The 13,412-nt window shown below is 38.7% G+C and overlaps 1 protein-coding gene and 1 long non-coding RNA gene across 3 annotated transcripts in view; one reads left to right on the top strand and one right to left on the bottom strand.

Annotated features, from left to right (window-relative positions):
• Positions 1-3,815, bottom strand: part of LOC129403575 (uncharacterized) — a 7,799-nt gene extending 3,984 nt beyond the window's left edge. Inside the window, exons 1-2 of one of the 2 annotated variants that reach the window (XR_008629310.1) lie at positions 3,715-3,815; positions 31-388 (exon numbers count right to left, since the gene is read on the bottom strand). This is a non-coding gene — a long non-coding RNA (uncharacterized LOC129403575). The remainder of the gene's footprint in view (positions 1-30; positions 389-3,714) is intronic. The other variant, XR_008629309.1, reaches the window with a different exon arrangement.
• LOC101539425 (T cell receptor alpha chain MC.7.G5-like) overlaps positions 1-13,412 on the top strand; it is a 499,205-nt gene that overhangs the window by 365,182 nt on the left and 120,611 nt on the right. The window lies entirely within an intron of this gene.

The following is a 13,412-nucleotide window of genomic DNA, read 5'->3' as shown; positions in this document are numbered from 1 at the left end:
CATGAATATGTTTCCGTGCATGAGGCTGACCTGTGTTCAATCCCTGGTACCTCATGTGGAGTGAACACTGAGTACAGAGCCAGGAGTCAGCCCTGAACAATGCTGGGCATAGCCCCAAAGCAAACAAACAAAAAATGAGCCTTCTTTCTCTGGAGATGACTGAAAACTGTGGGGATTTTTTTCCCTCCTTTTATCATATGGTGCCAAGAGAGTGGTCCCCACACCTTCCCAGAATCTTCTGGAGAAATAGCACAGCGGGTAGGGCGTTTGCCTTGCATTCGGCAATCCCAGTTTGATTCCCAGCATCCCATATGGTTCCCTGAGCACCGCCAGAAGTAATTCCTAAGTGCAAAGCCAGGAGTAACCCCTGTGCATCTCCGGGTGTGACCTAAAAAGCAAAAAAAAAAAAAAAGAAAAGGCCCTTTTATTAAAGAAAGCTATGCAAAGTGGGCAGAACTATTTCTACTTAGTTCACATAATGCCACCCTCCTCATATTTTTCATCCTAGAAGATAATTAGCTCCTTAACATATGAGTGTAGGTACTTTCCCAGCCTCTGCCTCCAGCACGTGCTCTCTGACTAAGCTGATGTTCCTCCAGCCAGTTTTCTGTAGGACCCATAATTTTTGAGGCAGTACACTGTCAGTCATTCTCTCATAGTTTTTTTTCAATGCTTCCTCTTTTCCAGAGTCTAGTTATTAAATCATCTGGTAACTTGGGATGGGGAGACCAGGAGAAATGCTTGGGCTCCCTTCTGACCACTGTCCATACCTCTTTGACTTTAGATTTTTCTGGTTGAATGGACATTAGTAAGCTCCAAGAAGACCACATGAATATGTTTACAAAATTAGTCCTTTGGGGAATGTTAAACATTACATCTTCTACGAAGGAAAGACACTATCAGCAGGAATAACACCAACTATTAGTTGTAGTAACAAACCAATAGACTGAAACTAGTGAAACCCGAGGCCTATTATTATGCTCTCACCTCAGGGAACCATAGAGAAACTGAGAGGGGTGGGAATATTAAACTAGGCAACGGAAAAAGGGAAATTTGTATGCAGGATCAGTGATCTTTCTCCAGCGGCTCTTCCTGCCAGGATTGTAACCTCCACCTAGTGCATACTTGAAGCTACTTTTTTCCACAGAAAACACAGATGCTTGGATTCTTTGAGCTTTCCTAGTCTTTCAGCTTCAAACTTCTGTCTTCCAGTATCCATAGCTGTTTGGGTCTAAGTGTGAAATCTAGAATGGGGGCCCTAATCAATCAGTTCTGAGTGGCCCTTCCTGAAGTTCTGTTGGTCAGATGGATTGTTCTTACTGATGACTGGATAACAGAAAATTTTCACCTATACTTCTCTCTCAGGTGGGGTTGGATGCACATCTTGGTCACTTTTCTTAGCCTTTGACATCCAGGACATTGGAGGAAAGAGACAGAATGACAAAGACGTGTACTCATACTAGAGTGAGCAGTGGTTTGACTCTGAGTTCCAAATAACTACCTTCTATTGTCCTTCCCACATATTCAGGCCCATGAAAACATCTTTATCATGCTGACAAAAAGTTTTATTGCACAATTTAAACAAGTATATTTTCTTCTATTAAGTAAGGCAATATATCTATGCCTGTACCTAACAGTGATATCAAATAATATTTTCATGATTTGAGACCTGGATAGAATGCTCACAAATAGGTTTTCAGAGTCAAATTTTAATTTACTTTAGCCATTTTGTTCAGTTATCTTCCAGAATATCTTAATAAAATTTGATTTAATGAATAAATGAATAAATAAGAGACAATCCAGTGCAGACAAGTAATGTGACATGCAGAAGTAAATATGACTGATCATTCACCCAAAAAAATCAGTATGTACTAAACTTAAAAGCAATCTGAAAAATTGTGCCAAACTTGGTTAATGTATTTTGCCTATTTTTAAATGAACATATTTTAAATTTTGGGCTGCAATTTGCATATCTTGGTATTCAGTACTTTGGGCTCTAACATTAGACAAAAATTTGTCTAAGACAAAAATTTGTCTGAGACAACTCCTCATTTACTCTTGTAGGACTTTGAACAGATTGCTTAAGTTCTAAGCCTTCATTTCCTCACCTATAAAATACAGTAATAATACCTACTTCATATAATTACTTTAAGGATTAAATGAAATAATTTCTAGAATGCTTCAGGCACACCAAATACTTCTAATAATATTAATATACTTTCCCCCTCAACTATGAATGGTCTAAGATAGAGTAGTTTTCACCCAGAGAGAGAAAAAAATCAAGGATCTAGATTGGAAGGGAAAATCTTACCATGATAATAGCTAACATTTTTCCCAAACAGGAAATTCAAATGTCTGGGGTGGGGGTGTGCATCCAGGCAGTGCTCAAGAGTCCTGGAGACCCTCCCAGGAACTCTCAGCAAACTGAGATGATGCTCAAGCCCATTGGTAACTGGGGATATACATAACACCCCAGTGGTGCTAGGGGGTCTCCATGGTTGCATATCTGACAATGCTCAGGGGTCTCCAGCTACGATCAGGGGACCACAGAAGCCAGGAACTCAACCCATTTGGTGTATGCCAGGCTTGTTCCCTTAATGCTGTACTATCTCCCAAACCTTTTATATAAAATGCTTCATCAGGAATATTTTTCCCAAACAGACTCTGAATTCTTTCCCTAATGAAAGCCTCAAAACTGTACAAATCCACTACTGTGAGGATCTGACTTCTCAGTGGCACATGATGACTTCAAGTCTCTGTGTCTCTACCAGATGGAGGTTACTCCAGCCAATCTCAGCTTTGCCAAGAGGAGAATTAACTTTTCTTTGTCAAACCTGTATCTGGTTGACCTGGTTCAGATGTTGGAAAGAGTAGCTGCACATGGGGGGTCTCAATTTTCAGAAAGCCTTACCCAGGTTTGAGGATGCACCCCTGCAGAGTCTCCCCCATCTAGAATACATTTTTAATGTACTCTATTCTAAACAAAGACATCTTTTCCGACCCTGGCAAAGCGACTTTCTCTAGCTTGATTTCTTAGTGAGCAGTGACATCTGTCCAGCCTCATGTTGCCTGAGCCTGTACATAAGGTAACTTTTCTTTCTAAAGAATTTGGCCAGACAAAATCACTTCTCCTAAGTAAATCCCATGGATAAATACCTCAGTTTAAGTCCTTTGGCTTTTTTTCATTAGAGAACCACAGAAACCTTATCCAGGAGAACGAGAAAGAAATGCCAGGGAATCCAAAGGACTCTCTTGCCAGAAATGCGTGTTCTGATGGGAAATGTGAAGGGTGTCTCAGCCAAATCACATGCTGGAAAGCATCTAGGTCATAAATTAAGAAACTTCCACCTGCTAAGAAAAATACCCTGATGGGGAAAACCTTTTGTTGGGGCGTCAGACTCTTACTTCTTTTTGTGACTTTAGAAGCCAGTTTCCCTCTTTGAGCCCAGATTCTTATCTGTCCAATAAAGAATTTGCAGTAGATCGTCTCTGAGTTTCCTTCAGCATTAACAAACTGACTTCTCTATGAGAAAGAGAAGGAAGCCATGGGCTAAAGATCAAATCAGATGAATTTCCAATATTGGGAAGTACAGATTCCTGCCTAGCTGATTCCTTTATGTGACGCAGTAAGTATAAAACCCCAAAAAGAACTAACGGAAATGCACTCATGATTAATCAAAGGGGATTGAAAGTCATTGCTAACCTCACACCTACCTTGCTTCGCTGCCAGCTCACCTCCCTTGGGACACTCCTCCTCCTCTTTAATGCCTCATCGTGATTCTCAAAAACTGTGATCACTCAAGGTTGAAGCTTTTAATCTCCCATGTATAAAAGGATATGCAAATAGAGTTCAGTTTCCTGTTGAGTCTCTGCCAAGGTCTTAGCCTGGCAGTTCTGGGAAAGGAGCCAAAGACCTCATATTTCTTGGCTGTTAACATTCTCCCATCTGCGCGCCTCAGCAGCTGGGCTTTGGGCTGTGGCTTGCCTCTGGTCTTGCACTTTTCTAGGTTTCCTAAAGTAACTCTTTAAATGTTTCTGCAAGAAAGTAACTTGACTCCCAAGTAACCAGACAGGATTATCTGATTATACTCGGGGAGGACACAATAAAAGACCAGGAAGTCTCTATTCCGATACTATAGCCTCCAAATCCCATCTCGTAATTGTACCGACATCAACTAGGACTTAGCCCAGGCTTGCAAAAGTCATCTTTGACTCCTTTACTGGCAACCTCCATCATACTTACACAGGGTGAGAAAGGCAAAGTTCTCAGTTAAAGTAGCAATCCTGGACAATTCAAAATTTTTTAAAAATTTAACTCAATAAAATCCTTGAAAAACACCAGATATCTCAATGTGTTTCTGAGCCAGAGACTCAGCTAAACAACAGAATGAGCATTGGACTAATTGTCCCCTGGGTCCCCCTGATTGAACACACACAAAATAGCAGCTGCCAGTTTTACTCAACACAAGGCATCCAGATCCAAATTCACTGAAATGTTGTACCAACAATCTGAAGGAAAATTAGATGTTCCAAGTTATGTTCAGTCTGACCAAGAAGAAGCTCCTCTTTTTCTGTAAATGCCCTGGTTATTTTGTATTTTCTAGTATTTCTCTCCTGAGCCTAATTTCCACAGGGGTTTCCCTGTATTTTCTCATTTCCTTTTCAAGGTCAATGTACAAAGTAAATTTTTTTAATTTCTTCAGAAACCTCTATGGAGAAATTTCCTCTTCCATTTCTCTGTTATTCCACACAGCTACCAGGAGCAAAGAGTTCAAGCTTAGACCTCAGTCAGTATGTCAGTAAAAAGTGTTCCCAGTGCTAATATTCCATATCCAGGGGTTCAGTTAGTATCTTCTACAACACTTATTTCTAAATATCTTTCCCTAATCTTAATCCGTAGACCTCTACTTTATAAAATCAGACTTTCTCCTTTGAAATCTACTCCCAGATTTGATCGCCTACAGACTTCCCACTTCTCCTTTCTTCCTCCCAGCCTTCATTGCCCAGCTCCCTACCAGTTCCAACAATGACAGTGATCAAATCATTTGCATCTCAACAGGGAATTAGACACAGAACAGCTCCCATCTGATTTCTGTACCCTCTTCTACATCTATTGAAGCCACCCCATACCCCTCCAATCCAACTCGAAGTTAGCACCACCTGGAGGCATTTTTCTAAGATCTCAAACTTCACTGATGGTATGACTCATGATGGTGCCTGACTCAGAAAGCTTTGGAAGATTCTACCGAAATTCAGATTCAGTGATTTCTTCATCATAGTCTGTCATTAGAAAGGGTTGCACTATCTTTATATCCCTCTTTTATAGGCTGAAAACCAAAGTTTTAGATTCTAAAACTCTATGAAGTTCCTGTGACATTCCAGGATAAAAGTTTGAATTTTCCAATTAGTTCTGTGCACTATAAAGAGAGCTGCCATATCACACTCTTTCTAAGGAAGAAATATTATCATTTTATGCAACTCCAGTTATCTGGTCTAGTTTTGTTTTCCTAACACTGTGCCTCGTGCCTCATTCTATATTATATTTATAAAATACTCAGTCTATTCAAAAATGGCAAAGGAGAGCTGGAGAGATGTACAGAGGTTATGGTGCATGCCTTGCATGCAGCCAACCCCAGCTAACTTCCTAGTACCATATGATGCCTAACCTTCACCAAGAATAATAAGGGGGAGTTGAGGTTTCCTGAGCACTGCTTGGAAGGACCCCCACAAAAAAATCCCTAAAAATCAGTGTAGTCTCATGTTAGTCTGGATGCTTAAGGTAAAGTAGGTCTTAGAGCAAAAATCTTTCCTTTTTTTATGCAAAAACTCCAAGGGCTATATATAAAGCATAATAATCTTATATTTCTGTTTAATTCATCTCCCCTAGTTCTAGAAATCATTTCTATATTGAGAGAATTCAGTGATGAGCTCCTCCTGCATATACAAATTAATGCAACTATCAACACAGATTAACTCTATGGAAGGAAGACATTTTTTTCACCAAAACCTATTTTCTAGTTTAATAGAAAAATAGTTATAAGAAGACAATCTCTTTCTCTTCCTCTTCTCCTCTCTATGTCTTTCTATCTCTCTCCCTCAATATATTATTTGCCAAGAAGGACAAGGATAGTTCTGCCCTATTTTTGGTTTCCACATCCCAAGACATTTAGACCCTATCTCATCTGAAAGTAGGATTTCCTTGTTCAGCCCTGTTTGCATTGTCACACTGATCCCAGTAGTCATATCTGAGGATGCAAGTTGCTTAGTAGACCTGAAAAAGCATATGTTCTAAGAAAAAGGTGAGAAATTGTAGGATGGCTGGGACCGGCATGCTGGGAAACTCATGTTTGCTGCTGACTCAGTCTCCTTACCAGATGCTTCATCCAACAGATGCATCTTCCTTATGAGGCACCAGAGACCAAGAACATCCACATCCTGTGGTTCCCTGTACCCCAAACACCCCACATTTGAGTTCCTTTCCAATTTAGAGAACAAAAGCGGCTGCTGGCTTTGGGCCAGTTGACAACAGATGTGGGTCACAACTGCCAACTGCCCAGGAAGCATTCACCACCAGGGCAAGGCCTGAGAATCAGCCTCTAAGAAATTCCCATATATGTGATCCCATCAGTCATGCAACATCTGCTCAGAGACAAGGAGAGCCTGAGAGTCTTCCTCCTGAGTACCTTCAGGGATTTTATGCTTCTTGTTGGGCATTAAGAAGACTAAGTTACTACTAAGATTTAAGAAAGCAGAGAGTCAAGGGACTTATTGAAAAGTATGTATTACAACTCTACATGTACCTTAGAAAAACCTGCAAATAAATCTATTCAAAAAATATTTTGACTTGGTGTCTTCTATATCACTGTCATCCCGTTGCTCATCGATTTGCTCAAGCGGGCACCAGTAACGTCTCCATTGGGAGACTTGTTGTTACTGTTTTTGGTATACTGAATACACCACGGGTAGCTTGCCAGGCTCTGCCATGTGGGCGAGATACTCTCGGTAGCTTGCCGGGCTCTCCAAGAGGGGCGGAGGAATCGAACCTGGGTTGGCCATGTGCAAGGCAAATGCCCTACCCGCTGCGCTATCGCTCCTTCTATCACTGACATCCCACTGATCATCAATTTGCTCGAGAGGCGCCAGTAATGTTTCCATTTGTTCTAGCCCTGAGATTTTAGCAGCCTCTCTTTATTCATTCTTCCCAGCGGTGTCACATTGGAGGTTCTTTCAGGGTAAGGGGAATGAGACCCATCATTGTTACTGTATTTGGCATATTGAATACGCCACGAAGAGCTTTCCAGGCTCTGTTGAATCCAATTCAATGATAGGTAATTTAAAAGTTGCTTACTTTTCTCATTTTATATAAATTCCCAGTAGTTGGGAAGAAAGTCTTCTCGACTTCTATGATATCTAAGTTCCCTGATTTTATTTTGTCCTACTGGGCATAACTTCTCAGTCTGCTCTGTTACTCTTCAACCCTGTTTAGTTCCCAATGTTGCAATAACCCTTGATTTTCCTTTGTTATCCTCATTTTCTCCCCTAAATAATCTCAGTCAATAGTATGCCTTTAACTATATCTATTGCTAACAACGTCCAAGTTTGTAACTTAAGCTCTGATCTGCTTCCCCACTCACTCCATATATCACTCATATATATATATATATGTATCTATATGTTGATAGATACATATATATGAGTGTTTGAGGATTCAATTTGTCTAGCAGAGCTGGAAAAGCATTTATATACACAGAGCGCCCACATAGTGACCATATAGTGGATGGACATTGAAAGCTTAGAGCAATAGGACCTTCCCATTCCCCACGTGTGGGACATGGGGATCATCTGCTCATGAAAATGGCATTGCTAGCATGTTCTAGATCTTTGAAGGATGTCTCTACATAGTAATGTCTGAAAGAGGTCATATCCTAGATTTTCCTAAATCTATAGATTTTTGTATACTTTTTTTCACCTCAGGAAAATGGTCCCATGCATGTACTGCCTACTTAGTAAAGCTAAGAAAGAAGGATGGGAGCAAAGTGTAAGAAGAGATATAAAGACTTAGTGCCAAAGAAAATGTTGTGGACTCCAAGTATTTGTCACTTGAATTGATACTAACCACCCCAGGAATTGTCAAGACCAGTATTAGAGTGTGTATTATCTTAGGATCTCTGAAAGAACATATGAGAATTCAAGAAGTGCAGAATTCTTGAATTTTGCTTGCAGAATCAACCAAAAAAAAATGTGCTTAGCTGTGACTGGAATAAAGCAAAGTCTTGGCAATAGCTGAAAGAGGCCGCCAGCTGCCAACCCTCTGCAAACTATAAAGTAGGTCATCCCTGGCTCCCAGTCCCATCTTTCCGTGCCCTTTCCTTGGACCCTCCTCCCCATCACAGCCCTCAGACACTCTCATTCTATTCCCATCAGAGCTTCATATCAAAAAATGTCCTGAAACCAATTCATACTAATCTTTGAGTGATGAAGATAAATGGAGGTTTTAACTTTTCAGAGGTTGTAGTGGGAGGGAGGGAGCACTGTATTTTAATAGCAATAATAGCTACAAGCAAAGATGTGAAAGTAATCATGGAAGAGTTTTCAAAGCTTCAGGAACAATGCCTAGAATAAAAAGGGAAGTTTGATCCTCAGTGTGGATCATTAGGTGAATTGGGGGTCTCCCAGAACAGAAACTTCTCTTTCCTGTGCAGGAAGAGATGTGCACAGCTACCTGGCACATACTCAAAGAGAGTACAGAGAGAGCCTTAGCCTGGCCATGGAGCAAGTCATTGTACCTGCAGGTAAAATCAGAACCATTGCAGGAGGTGGGGGGAACATGCCCACCTTTTAAAAGAAACTACATTTCAATGTCAGAAAAAGCTTCATAAGAACTGAAAACCATTCAGCAGTGACCCAAATAACCTTGTCAGAGAGCAAGTTCAGGTGAATGACTACACTAGAACATGTCTCGATGGTTTAGTAGCTAAACCCTGAGCTCTTTTTCTTCCTGGAATTCATTATAGAATTCTCAGTTAAAAGAAGATCAAGTCAGCCTCCAAAAAGCAATGACAATTGCTATTTCACTATGTTTCTCCCCAATTTTTGCTATATATAATTATATATGCTCTATGTATATAACTATATGGCATACACATTTTGTCTTTCTTGGTACTAAATGATTGATCGTCTATGTTATTAAATACTTCCTCCCAATCGGTATTTCTAATGAGACATGGTAGTATTAAATCCAGGAGCATACTGCAGTTCTTAATTGGATCATTTATGGTTGAGAGTTTAAGTAGATTTTATAGCACTATAGCACTGTCGTACTGTTATTCATCAATTTGCTCAAGTAGGCACCAGTAACGTCTCCATTGTGAGACTTGTTGTTAGTGGTTTTGGCATATCAAATACACCACTAATAGCTTGCCATGCTCTGCCATGCAGGCAGGATACTCTCATTAGCTTGCCAGGCTACAGAGAAATCGAACCTGGGTCGGCCGCATGCAAAGCAAATGCCCTGCCCTCTGTGCTATCACTCCAGTCTGTGGTGGACATAGAAGTATTAAAACATTTGTTATTCATTATTTTAAATCATCACATAAACTTTATGTATAAATTAGTTAAATGTATAGATTCAAAATCTGAAGTAATCCCTCACTTCCTCAAATAGAAGATTCAAGATAAATTTTTCTGACCAACTTGCATATACAGAGCCTTAGGATTATAGATTAAATTGTCAAATTCCACTAGAAAAGTTCTAAAGGATTGATTTGATTATGTATACATATTTTTAAAACACATATAGAATACAAGATTAATTTTGAAATGCTGCTTTTTTTGCTATTCTCCTAGTTCATAAATGTATATTGAATTCTCCACAAGCATTTTAAATCAATGTTTGTCATCATTGGAGTATTCTTTTAAATCTTCCAACATTTATTCAGAACTTATCAAACTTACTTGAATTTAAGTTGGTTAAATTTTAGCATATTATGACTCTATATATGAAACAATCACTGCCAATATTGTAGAATCACAGTAACATAACATTAGAACAGTTGTTTGCCTTTATCCTATAAGTGAATACTCATGATTTCCACAACAAAAAAATATTTACTTTAAAGGATTTGTTTAAGCAACATCAAACACCTGTAATTGTGAAGGAAAACACTCAAGAAAGTTACTGTGATTGAGTTAAATTGCTTACTCATCTTTTTTTTTATCTTTTTTAACTAATCTCTGCTGACTTCTGTAAGCATCCATGAACTAGCATTGACAGAGATCACTCCAGATTAATATGTCTTCACAAAACTGCACTTCACTGTGCAAAGAAAAATAAGCACTATAATACTGTGTTCTTGCAAGTAACTGATCTTCTCTGAGGATAATAAATCTCATTTTGTATTCAAATGCATATTGTTTTCTCATAATAACTCCTCCAAGTGGAAGTATTTGCCCAAAATAGTCTGACTATTTTTATCCTCCTGATAGTAACTAATTACTTTCTAATAAAAAGAGGATGGTTTATCTTGCTACCAATATCTTACCAGCATTGATCATTACCTTTTCTAACAAAAGTTGCCTCAGTATCTGTCAAAAAAATATTTGTTGATGCTTTATTTTTTATTTTTTATTACTCAAGGGCTAAAACATTTTTTCACAACTGAGTGACTATCTTTACTTGTCCTTTGCCAATTTATTTCTTAACATCTTAGTGTTTTACTTGTTGAAATGTATGTTGATAATAATTTTGTGCCTTTGAGTTTTGTGCATTTAACCACAATAACAACAGTCATGAAAGGAGACTTCAGAGATATACTGGATGACTGAGGGTGGTGGTGGCAAAGTGCCAAGGAAGAAAAGAAGAAGGCTTTTTAAGGTTTTTGCACTACTGTATTTCACTGTGACTAGTTACCACAGAGGTGCAATATATTAAGAATTTGTGCAAAAAACACCTAGATCTGATCCACTGTGTGTGTCTCTGCATCTGGAAGAGCCCTTTGAGTGTCATGGAGAAAAATAATATCTGAGATTTAATGCTCCTGACCCCCTGACTCTTTTATTTGGGGATTACTCCTTCTTGTCTACTACAGTAGTTTTAAGTTGTATTACCAGAGTCATGAGTAATAAATAATTCCACTACACATTTTAAGAACTTTTGTCAAATGCTCTCATGGTAATAAATATCAGAGAATAAGTAAAGAAAACAGGACTAGTGATGACTATGAGGCCATAAACTGGGTCACATACTCATACACACTGAAATAAGAAGTTGAATCCAGGTCTATATAAGGCATAAAATCCCTTCCCCTCTTCATAGTGCTAATGGCCTAGTATTAAAGAAAGTTGTGCTTTAAGACGTGGTTGATGTGGTTTGAATTCCATCTTATTAGAATATGATAAACTTATAAGTCTAATTCTTTTTAGTTTATCCACTTCTAAGGGCCAGGCAGAGAGCTCAGAGATGCATGCCTTGCATGTGCAAGGCCCCAGGTTTAAACCCTGGTACCACACGCCCTCCTGGAGTACCACCAGGAGCAGCCCTAGAGGATCCTGAGCTGCCAGCACCTCTGGGCCCAAACTATTATACATCACAGTTCCCAGCACTACAACCACTTCCCCTAGTATTGAACCTTTTATGGCCCAGTAGACCAAGTATTGACTGGAGTCTTCTCTGGATCCTCTGAGCATTATTAGGGATACCCTAAAAAATAAATAGATAAAAATTAGTCATGCCTATCTAAAGGTCATATCAAGAAGCAGATCCATAGAATGGAACTGGAACATTGAAACCCCAAATGCTAACAGTAATTCCGATGAGTAAAGTGTCCAGTGTCAAAATGAGGAATAAGGATGGCAAAAATGTCATTATTAGGTAGCACTAGAAAAATGCCTAGTGCCGACATGAAGAATACAGACTCTTCATAAATAAAATATGAGTTATTAGAAAATCACAAGTAAGTTGAGAGAGAGTAGGAGGAAATAATGATATTGGGGAGAGGACGCTGGGGAAAGCTTTTAGACAGTGGAGATAAATAGGGCTAGCTCTGAAACCTGGAACAACTTGAAATATTATTTCAGACTCAAGTAATCTCCCTCTGACCTAACATCACCCAAAAGTGTCCTCAGCCCAGAGCAAAGACTCAATTCATCCCTACACATTTAAACGTGTTTTTGTGTTCCCAGGGTGTTTCCTGGGAACCAAGCAGTATTTTATTCACTTCAGAGAATCAATCAGCATTAATACCACATATCTGAGCATTTACAAGTCTGGGTTCTCCTTCACTCTTCTCTTGACCCAATGTATGTTTGATCCAAGAGCACAGGGATTAATCCTTTCATCCTAGGATTACAAGCACTAGTTAGCACACCAAGTCCAATTGCTATTTTTCAGGTTTAGAAGACTAAAAGCAATGCACAGGGGAAGAAAATTTAACTAGATTTCCTCACGGGTTGTCCAAAATAACTAGATGTATGGCTTAATGTGATCAAATACAATGACTCAATTAAAGGAAAAAAAGAAAATCTATTTTCAGGGAATATAAACAACTCACAGAGGAAACACTTGCAATGAAATTCTCATTTTTTATGTGCAGAACTGGAACATATCCTGGATTACTCATTTCCAAAAATTAAACTCTTTTAGATATTAATTTTTCAGCTCATAGTGATGGGTTTACAGTATTTCTGGTATAGCAGAATGGAAGCATTCACAATTGCATAAAGGAAAAATATGACTAGCTTTCTGATTCACACAAGAAATCAGGCTCAAAAAAATTATTCCAAGTCAAAAACAGTTTTAAAACATCTTCAAGCCTCAGATTACATGCTGGCTGTGATGAAAATAAATAACTTAGCAAGAGATGAGTTCATCTGTCACCATCTTATTGGCATGATGTAGTATGCAGAACACAGCATCACCTCGAAGTATTCCCACCAACCCTAAGTAAATAAACTAATAGCAACCAAACTTAGGGTTCTAACATGAGACAAGGTTGCTAGGAGGACAAACTAGAGGATTCCACAAAGAAACAATTTGATTGACCAAGTAAGAATGTGAGTCATTCTACAGGGTGATAGATCTAGTCTTGTCAATAATCAATATTCTGAAAAATAAAATACAATAGAGATGGAGTAGTGGTAGAACTGCTATAACTAAAGGAAACTTAAAGGTATGACAACTAAATTAAAAACCTAGTTTTTATTTGGATCTTGTGTTTAAACATCATCTGTAAAAGTCATTTGTGGGAGAATTAGAAAAACTGGATTTTGGAAATGGCTATTAAATGACTTTATGGAATTGCTGACTTTCTTAAGTAAGAAGTTGTATTTAAATTATATTGGAAGATACTTTTATTATTTTTATGTTGTGTGTTTTTGGCCACACCTGGCAATGCTGAGTGGTTACTCCTGGATCT

Source organism: Sorex araneus, chromosome 3 (genome assembly GCF_027595985.1).
Source record: "Sorex araneus isolate mSorAra2 chromosome 3, mSorAra2.pri, whole genome shotgun sequence".
Classification (NCBI taxonomy): Eukaryota; Metazoa; Chordata; class Mammalia; order Eulipotyphla; family Soricidae; genus Sorex; species Sorex araneus.
The sequence above is the reverse complement of the archived record's forward strand: the minus strand, read 5'-3'. Positions and strand labels throughout refer to the sequence as shown.